This window comes from Apis mellifera, linkage group LG15, assembly GCF_003254395.2.
Source record: "Apis mellifera strain DH4 linkage group LG15, Amel_HAv3.1, whole genome shotgun sequence".
Lineage (NCBI taxonomy): Eukaryota > Metazoa > Arthropoda > Insecta > Hymenoptera > Apidae > Apis > Apis mellifera.
Genome location: NC_037652.1, coordinates 6,015,231 through 6,028,099, shown reverse-complemented (window position 1 = coordinate 6,028,099; position 12,869 = coordinate 6,015,231). Strand labels below are relative to the sequence as shown.

The following is a 12,869-nucleotide window of genomic DNA, read 5'->3' as shown; positions in this document are numbered from 1 at the left end:
CATTCCTCACTCCCCGATTCCAATAGATATTGTAATTAGGAATGAAACAAGCTTTCGTAATTATTATTTGTTATTAGTTCATGATGGATGAAATGATTTGGACTGCGTTGGAAATTGCATTTTGTTTGTTTTTGGAATAATAAAAGAATGGCGTCTATTCGTCATCCTCCACTTTCTTTCGCCATTTTCCATTTCTTCCCTTTCGTCCAGCAATCTTCTTTTCATCTTCTTTATATTAAGAAAAAAGCATTCTTCTCATTTCTATTGTGACATTTTTTTCACTTTCCCTCATTATTAAGTTATCTTCTTCTCATTTTCCTCATCATTCTTATTCTCGTTTTTCATCCTCTTTTTCTTCTTCTTTATTAATTCTCCTCCTCCCACACAAATTTATCAATTCCTCCTCCCACCCAAATTTATCAATTCCTCCTCCCACTCAAATTTATCAATTCCTCCTCCCACCCAAATTTATCAATTCCTCCTCTTCCTTATTTTTATCAATTCCTCCTCCTCCTTATTTTTATCAATTCCTCCTCTCACCCAAATTTATCAATTCCTCTTCCTCCTTATTTTTATCAATTCCTCTTCCCACTCAAATTTATCAATTCCTCTTCCTCCTTATTTTTATCAATTCCTCTTCCCACTCAAATTTATCAATTCCTCCTCCCACCCAAATTTATCAATTCCTCCTCCTCCTTATTTTTATCAATTCCTCCTCTTCTTTATTTTTATTAATTCCTCTTCCTCTTCCTTATTTGTCTCAATTCTTTTTCTTGTCCAAATTCATTCCTCACTCCCCGATTCCAATAGATATTGTAATTAGGAATGAAACAAGCTTTCGTAATTATTATTTGTTATTAGTTCATGATGGATGAAATGATTTGGACTGCGTTGGAAATTGCATTTTGTTTGTTTTTGGAATAATAAAAGAATGGCGTCTATTCGTCATCCTCCACTTTCTTTCGCCATTTTCCATTTCTTCCCTTTCGTCCAGCAATCTTCTTTTCATCTTCTTTATATTAAGAAAAAAGCATTCTTCTCATTTCTATTGTGACATTTTTTTCACTTTCCCTCATTATTAAGTTATCTTCTTCTCATTTTCCTCATCATTCTTATTCTCGTTTTTCATCCTCTTTTTCTTCTTCTTTATTAATTCTCCTCCTCCCACACAAATTTATCAATTCCTCCTCCCACCCAAATTTATCAATTCCTCCTCCCACTCAAATTTATCAATTCCTCCTCCCACCCAAATTTATCAATTCCTCCTCTTCCTTATTTTTATCAATTCCTCCTCCTCCTTATTTTTATCAATTCCTCCTCTCACCCAAATTTATCAATTCCTCTTCCTCCTTATTTTTATCAATTCCTCTTCCCACTCAAATTTATCAATTCCTCTTCCTCCTTATTTTTATCAATTCCTCTTCCCACTCAAATTTATCAATTCCTCCTCCCACCCAAATTTATCAATTCCTCCTCCTCCTTATTTTTATCAATTCCTTCTCCTCCTTATTTTTATTAATTCCTCTTTCTCTTCTTTATTTTTCTCAATTCCTTTTCTCGTCCAAATTCATTTCTCATTCCCCGATTCTAATAGATATTGTAATTTGAAATGAAACAAGCTTTCGTAATTATTATTTGTTATCGGTTCATGACGGATAAAATAGTTTGGGCTGCGTTGGGACCTGCGTTTTGCTTGCTTTTGGAATAATAAAGAATGGTATTTATTCGTCATCGTCCACTTTTCGCGCAATAATAAAACCCTTGGAAAATTCGTTGTGGCAACAAAAGAGTGGGGATTGAAAAGGCTGGTTGTGCGCGAAATCAGAAATCGACCATTACACGTTTTGTATGAGAGAAGCGCGTGACAACGGGGGGAATCGGTTCTTTTTTGTCTTTTTTTTTTCTTTTTTTTTTTTTCTCTGTTTAATAATGAAGATTCCGGTGAAATCGTCTCGTCGAATAAACGAGACACAGGTTGTATAGGCAGGATGATTGCACGTACGCGCAGATCGTATCGCTGCCGAGGTATGCAGCGGTGTTTACATATGCAGATTCGCGAGTGTACTCAAAATTCAAATCGCATTCGAATCGCTTCCGATCGTTCCACGCCTACGTCGCCATTCGTCCAAATTTCACGCTCGCGTCCCCCTCGTGCGATTTTCTACCCTGTCGAACCACCCTCCTCCATAAATACATCCAGGCTTTTCCATTAATTAACCTTGCGACTTTCCATTTCCATTTCCCCCATGCAATTTGTAACGGAGAATACGTTCTTTGCTCGTCTGTTTGGAGAGAAGAAGTTTTTGGTAAAAGGGATTGAAATGGAGGAAATGTGACGAGTGTGGAAGTTTTTTTTTTTTTAAATTAAACGCGGTTATGAGAGACAAATTGAAATCGAATTTTATACAATAATTTGTGGGTGATATCGACGGAGTATTTTTTTAAACAATATCTTATTTGTATATTGTAGATACATTTCGATCGTTTTCGATAAATATCGTCACACTTCTCGACTATTTTAACGAATTTCGCGAAAAATCTCAATAAAAGGGAAAAAAATACTCAGAAAACAAAAATATTACATCGAAACGCGAGTTGGTCGTATAAAAAAAAAAAAAAAAAAAATACTCGGATGAATATCCATAACTTCATTGCGCGGAAAGAGGCATCGTTTACATGTTTACACCGTTGTTCCACGCGTTTTGACCTCGACTGCGTGTCCAAGTTAATGAAAAAAAACGAATAATCCTATCGATTAAAAAGCATCGCCGAATAATTCCTTTTTCGAGAAATGGCAAAGCGAGAATTTGACCGGTCGATCCGGTGATATCGCGATAAAATATTCGAAACACATTGTCAGAAACAGAATCGAGAATGTTCGCCAAAGTGAAAATTTGCAGTGAAATTTTCAACGAGACAGAGGGGAGGATAGGAAGGTTTGACGAATTTTAATTGCGGTCCTAAAATTTCGAGGAAATATTTTAAATTTTCGAAAGTGCGAGTCAAGTAATTGCACCATTTCCTTCACACGTGCGATTATTTTTCACGAGGACAAATTGAAATGATTTTTGAAACTATGCCTCCAGTATATTCGCTGGGTTCATTATTCGCCACGATTTGTCCACGGTGGTGTTTCGATTAAATATATATTGAAAAAAAAAAAAAAAAAAAAAAAGGCATACGCCTGTGCGTTGTTTGCGCACCACTCGCCAAACTTTTTCAATCTCGCACGATGGGATACGTTATTTAAGCTTCGTAAACAACTGGCGATTAAATAACGCGGTGGTAAGGCCAGGCGGAATTTCAACCCCTATCGGAATGCTGCGAGCTTTCTCTTCAAAAGTCAACTAATCCAAACCAAGAATAAACCGCACTGTATCCCGTAGTACAACATTTATATCCGTTTTGTAATCACGGGCCAGATATTCCGCAATGCGATACAATTCGCACTCGAACGTGCAACTCTATATTCTCCCCGAGAACAATCCTCTTTTCTCAAAAGCAACTCTACTCTCGAGAGACTGATTCTCTCCACTCTATCCTTTTTGCTCCCGTAGAGAGCAATCCTCTCTAGAGAATACTATTTACGCTCTCGAGAAAAGTTTGCAACGCGATAAAACGACAAAATAATAACGCGATGCATCATCGAATTAGCCAAACGAAACGATCGAAATACAATCGGAGAGAATATCCGTCTGCGTGGAAAACGGGGATCGAAAGAATTGCAATTTTCCGAGGCTCGATCTCCGCTCGAAAAACGGGAATCTTTTTATCCACCGACAGATAGTTGGGAAACGAGTTGGCTGGCGCCTTAATTCGCTTCGCAAATACAAATAAGCCGAGTAACCGAGCGGTTGGCGTATTAACACAACTCGTTAACGAACCGCGCACATCCGAAAGTTGATGCGTTTCTCCCCGCAACCGGTTGCCAAATCAGAGGAAACTCGTTAATTACTTTCCACCGCCAAGAAACTAAAATAAAACTGGAGTGATCTTCGATGATTCCGTCCGGATCGGATGTTGGGGGGACAATTTTTACACGGGGCAACTTTTTACGGAACTGTTTACATCTGCGAGAGGAACGAAAGCTCGAGAAAGATGCATCGAAACTCCTCTTCTCGATGTATAGAGAATAATTTTAAAATAAAAATCGTGGAGAAGGGGAATCGTTGCATATCGAGTGGAGTGGATTTCACGTTGTTAAAAATATTCGGTGAACGTTAATTATCCGGCAAATGAGAATGATAATGAAGCTCGTTTTGTTGGGATGCAAATTGAATATATTATAGTGGAAAAAATTTGATTATTCCGATAAAATCAATCGTTACATCGGATCGTCCCGCTGATTGAAAATGAGCCCTTTTCACGAAATATAAAGATTTTTTCTTTCGATAATATGGATTTAAATAGAATATCGGGTTCGTGGTATTGATGGTTAATCGATTGAAAAAAAAAAAAGAAACACGAAGATTAATCGACGGAAAATTGATGAAATTAGCCATCCAAGAGTTAATCGAGAACGTTAACCTCTAAATTTGACCGATTGAAAAATATTAATCGCGAATTATATCTTAAATATTTTGTAATTGACGTTGAATTAAAATTTTATTTGATATATATCATGTAATACTAACAGAATCAAAGTAAATTATTGATAAACTGACGTTAATTTCGCGACAAAAGGAATTTTTAAAATTAATCGCCCGTCAATTCTGACAATTGAATAAACTAGACAAATAATCCTTCAAAATCACGATTAGATATCTATTTTAATCGTTAATTATTACATCGCTAGATAGATATTCTATTCGAGTATATCCAATTCGAATGTAAACAAAAAAATTTCGATTTATTTCTTTTTTTTTTTTTTTTTTCTCTAAATCCACGAAGTGAACAAGTTCATTCTACTATTCCTCAATTTGGGGAACATTTTCAGGCGAGAATAGGACAAAGGCGCGAGCACGTTATTTCACCGGCAAAGTCGTATATCGTTTACCATCGTGAAACAGTGAGATTTTCTCTCTGGCTGTGAACACGAAAGAGGAAAGAGAGGCAAAGACAAAGACAGAAACAGAATCAGAGACATAGAGATAGAGAGAAGAGAGAGAAAGAGAGAGAGAGAAAGATAGTCGTCTAACCGAAAACAATCTTCCTTCTCTCTCTCTCTCTCTATCTTTCACCCTTTCCTTCCTTTCACCCTCCTTCTTCAACCTCGCTTTCCTTTCCCTCGTATTTTTTCGTCACATTTCATTGCGTTTCATTACCCTCTCACGCTAAAATATCTCGCAACGTAAATGTTGCTCGATGAGAAAACCGGATTTCGCTTACGTGTCGGGCCGTTTGTCTCCCCGGCATAGTTGACCCAATTTCTGACCCTTAACTTACATCCGAGAGCAGAGAGGGATAGCCGAAAAATCCGTGGAACGAAAACAGTTTTACACCACGAATTTATCATCGGGCATTTTGCCGTTAATTCATCTTTCCGAGATCATATCCGCTCCGCTCTGAAAATCTTTGGTAAAGATTTTCAGATATTTCCGCGTTTTCATTGCAACAATGTTTGCAAAATTTTGAAAAGTAATGGAAGAAATTTTGTTCCACTGCTTCCAACGATTCCAAAGATCGAGTCGATAATTTTTTTTTTTGAAACAAAACAAAATAGAAAATTATCCCAATAACAAATTATCACGCTTTATCATTTCTCCCAAAATTAAATTCTCACAGATTTATACGTGAGAATCCGAATTCTGGATGGAATAAAAGTAAGATTAAAAAAAATTAATAAATTATTACACTTTTTTCTCCTCGATACCAATTCTCCAAAATTAAATTCTCTAAAAATGGATTTACAAAGATCCTTTCCTTTTTTTTTTTAAATTCGCCAAAATCCCCGTTCGAAACAAAACAGGATAAAATTACCAATCCAATAACAAGGTACAAAGAATTCTTTTTCCCCGAGTATCGGTCGCGGAAATGGTTCCCCGGCGTGTAATCGAAAACTAATCCCCCGGTTAATCGCTGGAATCGAGTAGGAAAGAGTTCGCGTGCTCGCCGCGCGATTATCTTTGGCGAACAAACGAACCGATGGTCCCACGACCGCCAAGTTCAGAGTTTTCTAGTAAGCAACAAGTTGTCGTGAACGCGATTACTTGTTGGCTCGTAAATAATGAAAAGCAGCACCGCCAGCACAGCTTCTCTCTCTCTCTCTCTCTCTCTCTCTCTCTCTCTCTCTGGCGGGCCACGAGGAGATTTTACATAAATTTAAACGTAGTAGTAGTTCACCGATGTTCCAGGGCAACGCGCGACTCTGCATGCGCCCGGACATCCGGTATGTCGGTGCTTCTCCACTGGCGAATAAAACGAAAAATTCTGGCACCATTCTGTCGGTCATAAAACGATCGAGAGAATGTGCATTCGTACGGTTTTCGGGGACAGTATTTCACGTGCACGACCGCAAGCTTTCGCGGTATTGTTGTTGATTTATATCGTGCCTCGGAGAATTGTCACGTTAAAAGTGAAAATGTTAATAAATTTCGAGAGATAAATATACGAATCCTAGCTGAAACGCGTTCGATTATTCTTTGAAATGTATAGATTTTTTTTTACGTTTTCTTTTTTTTTTTCCGCGTTAATTAATTTCCATGAGATTTCTTTATTACATTGCGTACGAATAATTGATACAATATCGTACTATTATTTATAATTTTTTATAATAAATTTAAATATAAAAGTTTTTTTTTTTTGCTAATGATTTTATTAATTTGTCGAGAATATTAATAATCGGGAACAGAAACAAAGAGAGAAAATACAAATATGTTTTTTTTTTTTTTTAATTTATTATTATTTATTCATTTATGTTTAAATTTCGTATCAATTTCAAAATGTATCAATTTCAATTTGTAAAAAAAAAATCTCATGTGATTTAAATAATCGAGTAATTACAAAGAGAAATACATACAAATTCTAGTTTCTACATTTTGATAATTCGATAACCGATAAAAAGAGTAATTTATATATAAACATTTATGAACCACTTTTATCTTCACTAATATCTGTGAAAATTTATTCGACTTTTATCTAATGATCGAAACTCTCCTCAGCAACAAATGAATTTGATAGAAGAATAAATTCATAGAAAGAAACGATTTTGTTCGGTTCCTAGAATCGAAAAAACGATATTTCTGCCTATGTTTAAATAACGTTTGAATAAGAAGACCGAAAAAGTTTTTCGGTTAGATCCACTGCTCGAAACAAGATTTACAACGAGAATAACCAGTCACCACCCTCCTTTCTTGTCCACCAATACAGTCGAAGCAATAATAAAGTGAAACGTCGACGAGAGTGCGGGAAGCAAGAAGTGAGAGGAACAACCGAAGAAGTTCCTGCACCCTGGATATTCAATTTCAATCGGATTCCTCGAGTGCTTCATCCTTAGAATCCGTTACAAAAGTTCGGTTCGCGATATGGACCGGTGAACCGAACAAATTTCGACCACTTTTAGCCCGAAGAAGCCGTGTTTTAAAAGTACACGAGGTATAAGTGAAACTCCCTATTCCTTTCGAAAAGTCGTTAACTTTCCACTAAAGCATAACCCATCCTCGATACCTTTCTACTTTTATCTATTCCAATTTCAATAATTCGCGATTCCATCTTCCGTTCATTGAGAAACGTTTGAAATGCGAATAACGAAAATATATTATAAAATTTTGAAAGAATGCTTTAAATCTAATATTCGATTGGTTTGTTCCGACGAGTACTGATCCGCAATTATTGTAAAAAATAATAAAAGGAACAACGATAGCGATTAATTATGTATAAAGATATCTTTCATAATGTTATTATATGGTATATGAAAGACACGTTGAATAAACGCGGATAATCGTGGAAGGAGAGGTGAAAGAATTAACGATAATAACAATTAATTAATACATTCTCGATAATTAAATGGAGAAATGGTAATGAGAAGCGCAACAGAGCATTACACTTTGATGGATGTACACATAATTTCTAGTAGGAAATAATTGATTGAGAATCGATTAATAAGCATGTTAATATGAAATCAAATCCTGTAATATTTCTGAAAAATATCGAGATGGATTATATGATTGTTGAACGCGTTAAATTGAAATTATAAATACACTATAATGATCGATCGATAAAATGATCGATGTGTTCGAAAGAATTAACGATTTACTTTAACCTGACACTGTTTCTGGAAGGTTGATTTCAAAGCTTTTTTTTTTTTTCCATCAAATTCTTAGTTTATTTTTTATATATCGACACAACGACAACCATTCTAACCTATATCTTTTTCGAACCACGAAAGCTGGGGTAATCGTATAAAGCGCGCACCATCGACAATCAAATTCATTTTTCAATGCACTCAATCGAGAAATGTTTCGCGACATTGTCATATATTCAACCACTGGAACACATAAAAGGACCGAAAACTGGGGCAATTACGCTTCCATCAGCATGAAAATTATTGCGAAAACAAACTTTCGCTCTTCGAACACTCGAAAATGGAAAAAAGTTATTAAGTTAGACTACCGACCAATTACGAGAGAAAAAATTGAAAATTGCAAGTGAAACTATCGTTATATCGTTAACAGACCACTTTTTTTAAAACTATACAATGTGTGTTCAAATTTTTTGAATTTGAAACGAATATATATGCTCCATACGCAACCATAACGAGCTAAATAGTCTAACTATACGATCTATTGACAGAGGCATAACGTGGGACGATCCAATTGAAGTGTAATTGTTTCAGGTTACAAATTTTCGGTAACAAATCCACAAATCTACCACAGAATAGCATACCGATATTTGCCTGTGTTTCTCCTAATAATATTCGTTATAGTCTTTTTTCTCTGAAGTTGGTTACGTTCGATTTTCTCGTACAAATCGAGATTTTAAAAATTATTTATATAAATAATTTTTCTTCTGTATAATAAAACGAAAAAAAAAAATATATTTTGTGGTTGAGAAAAATAGCCAATCATAAAGGAAAGTAACGGTTTCTATTTTTTTCAATCATATAACCTCCATTAAGCGCGACTATGGCTTGAAGTAATTCGATACTGCGCAACAAATGTATTATGGGAAACAAGACGCAAGAAGTATAGAAAAAGAAAAGAAGAAAACAAAACGAGAAACACAGAATGTACGTATACGTTCGAAAACAAATGCCTTACCCAACGAAAATTCTTGGAAAAGAATCGAACAAGTCAGATGTCAACAATCCATATAAAAAACAATTCGAAACGCATATTATACGTATATGTATGTGTATTGTACGCCATCTATATTCTATAGCATCATTCGCGATGTATTTCTACGACGCAATTTTTTGAACGCAACTTTTCGAACGCATTTTTCGAACGCAATTTTTCGAACGCAATTAAAAATCAGTCAAATATAAGTATGCTATAATAACTATCATTTAAGATTAATAAACGTAATATAATATCATTTAAAAAGTCTTACCTTATTCGCGATGCTTGATGTTAATTCGGCTTGTCACTCCTTCCTTCCCTCCGAGAAGGATGAACAATGTCAGACGGGAAGAACGACGAGAACACAACTCACATATCACTCACAGACATTGCGAGAAAAACTCGTGCTCAAAATTCGTAAAGAATACCCGTAAATACAATTGTTTTCGTCGAAGAACGAACGAAGTACGGGGGGACACGTAATGGCGCGAGCGTCTACCGCAATTTCACGCAAGTTTTCGACGTGCGACAACGAAAGGTGGAGAGAGACAGTGAAAGATAAAAAGGAACGACGCACTGCCACAGCACTGCGTACGAATTTGGTCGGATCACGAGAACGAAAAGGGGAAGGAGGTTCTCACGTTTCACGACACGATTCACGCACGGGTCACCGACAGCATCGATACGATGCTTTTAGCTCGAGGGTTGTCGCGGTACTGCGAGCAGCGCGCCACTCGGCGTCCCGACCGTGCGCCGCATAACTGCTCATTTACTATCCGTCGTTCCTATTGGCTGATGCATTCGCGCCGTACACTCTCATTGGTTTATTCAAAGCGACGCATGCACCGTGGTCACAGTTGAAACTTAACACGACAAAAAGCATGCAGATAAATAATATACTACTATTTTTATTTTTAATAAAAAGCACAACGGCTGCATTAACGATTTATATCGTTGCATAAAAGATGCGTATTTTTCTTTGCTCGGTTTATGACGACAAACACGTACAGAGGGAATACGAATAGAGTATGCAGAATGAAATTGCAGCTCTGTCTGCGGTAATTGTAAATGTTTCTATAACGATGCGCCAGTATATTTGAGAGTGTAATTTTCCCGACACAATTATAATACTAGTTGCCACCCAACCCATAATTAACGCTGTTGTGTTGCTTTCTATTTTCAATTCAAGCATACCTTGTTTAATTTACACTAGTCATAATTTAACAAACTCTAAATAAAACTCTAATAAAATTAATGTAATTAATTATTTAATTTTCTTCTTTTTTTGTAACTAATTTATTATAATTTAACTTTCAACGCATAAAAATTATTCATTATTATTAAATTATTGTAATTTTGCGTTAATACTTTTAGTATGAAATGGAATTGGTATAAATGCAAAAGATATTCTGTTGTCTGTTAAGAGTAAACCACAAATCAAAGACGTGGAAGAAGAACGAAACAGAAATTGAAGAACGGACAGAAAAAGAAGAATGTTGAATTGACGAAGGTTTCGTTCTCATGCTCGCCTTCACAGAAATTATGGGATAACGTACAGAAGCGTTGTTTAACGAAATACCGGTTTGCTTCGAACGTTTTTCACAAAACCACTTAACTGAAATTACCTGATTTGACATAGATGAGTGGCAAGAAGTTAAGAGAAACGAGGTTAAGGCGAGAACGACACAGCTCACGTAATCTTGATTTGCGAGGGTTTCGTGATAGCAATCGATGATAAGGTTTCATTCTAACGATGATGGAATCGAGCCATTCTGGGAATCAATTCACTGTTTTCTAACTGATCGCAAAAATACTCCTTATATTTCCTTATATTTGTAACGAAAGATTGAATATGCAAATAATATATAGAGGGAATGAAAATAAAAATAGATTCTTTCACGAAAGAAAGAAACATCAATATCGTGAAAAATATTTTCGCGAAACTTCAGCGAACAAAGGATATTTGTTCCGCTTTCTTCGATTTTATCCATTTGTGTTGTTTGGATGGAAAGAAAATTTATATTATGAAGTTAACCCTCGCCATCTCTCTTCACTACGAAAAGAAGTAGAAGAGAAAGGGAAAAAAGGCCGACGAACGATTCACGCGACTTTAGACCAGTGAAGATACACTTGCCCAGTTGGAAGAGAAACTTTCATTCTCGCGATACTTTTCTTTTCCCTTGTACCAATTCTCTTCTTTCTTCTCTCTTTCTCCTTCTTCTTCCTTTCTCTTTCTTTTTTCTTTTTTATTTTTTTACAAGAATCAACCATTCCACCCAGTCTCATTAATTCTTTTCTTTTGCCCAGGAAAAACTTGTATATATATCCACGAATCGCGTGTCTGACCGTTTCTTCCCCGTTATCCGTCCACTGGTCCTCTCATTTTTCATTCGTCGCTTGGAGAAAAGTGCACTTTAGCCGTGTCACCTGTAGACAAAGATACAAAGGAATATTCCGTGCGTCTGCGAATATCACGTAGCCGGGCCAATGGAATATTTCATGCGGTACCATGAGTGCATGTCATTGCTCTTGGATCCGTGTTTGTATCCCGTCCAAGCACGTGGGACGTTCCATCCATCCGTATAGAAGTGCACACGGCGGAACCAGATGCGCAATGCAGGTGATGGGAATTGATGCCCTTACCTACGTAAAAAATTCTTCAATAATTTCTAAACTACATGCTACAAAACTACAAAAAAGATTCGGATTTCGTTTCTATCTTATCGATGTTGAGGTGAGAAATACATTCGAAAATGGACGAACCCCTCAAGAAAATTTTTCACAAATCGACGTTCGGTTAAAAATGGGCGTCGAACAGTGTGACTTTCATTCTCGACGAGAGTATCCCCCGGTAACAAATGGCTTTTCGAGAACAACTCATGAAAAATTTATTTCCAAATATATTAGCTTTAAGGTTGTATAAAACTTTTCGAAACTTTTTTTTTACTACATCCGAGGGTGACTAATTTCCTTCGCTCCCAACACAATGTCCATTTGCGAAAAAGAAAAAATATTCTCGAAAAGTTTCACTCTCGAACTCGTATCCTCGACAAAACATTCACCGCGCCTTTTCATCGACCGAACCTTTTGTCCCTCTTGTTCTTTATTCAAATCGCAGAGACAAAGATTTAAATCGGTATTTATATTTACCTCGAAAAAGTCTCGATCTCTTCTTTCTTTCGAATATATATATATATATATATATATACCGTGTAACGAGTAGAATCTGAAAAAGCAAGAGTTAGAACGAGTTAGAGATCGTTCCCTCCAAAGCTTGTTGCGTGAAAGTAAACAACATTTCGAGGCAACAATCCCTCGGTTCTTCGGTAATTTCGGAAATGTTAAGCGCGGGAGAATGGTCGCGAAGCATAAGTACTAATGAGATCCGGGGAAATATAATTATTTAAGCAACCAGGCTCTGCGTCGAACTGCGCCCCTTGCTTTCCAATTATTTACAAAACTGTCTAGTTTTCGTTGCAATCTGCGCGTGCAATTAAACGCAACGACATTGAATATAAACCCGTTTCCAGAGTTGGCACGATTTAATCGAGGAACGATTACTTACGCGTTCTGTTTCTTCGAATCTGGCTTAACTACCACCGACCCTCACAGGGATTAAACGCATTAATTGCGACTCTCTTTTGAACAAAG

The 12,869-nt window shown here is 36.4% G+C and overlaps 1 protein-coding gene across 1 annotated transcript in view; it reads right to left on the bottom strand.

The window, feature by feature from the left end:
- LOC726068 overlaps nt 1-9,949 on the bottom strand; it is a 174,012-nt gene extending 164,063 nt beyond the window's left edge. Inside the window, exon 1 of the mRNA XM_001121838.5 lies at nt 9,490-9,949. The gene's annotated coding sequence lies outside the window, so the exon portion shown is untranslated. The remainder of the gene's footprint in view (nt 1-9,489) is intronic.
- Nucleotides 9,950-12,869: the final 2,920 nt, after the last annotated feature.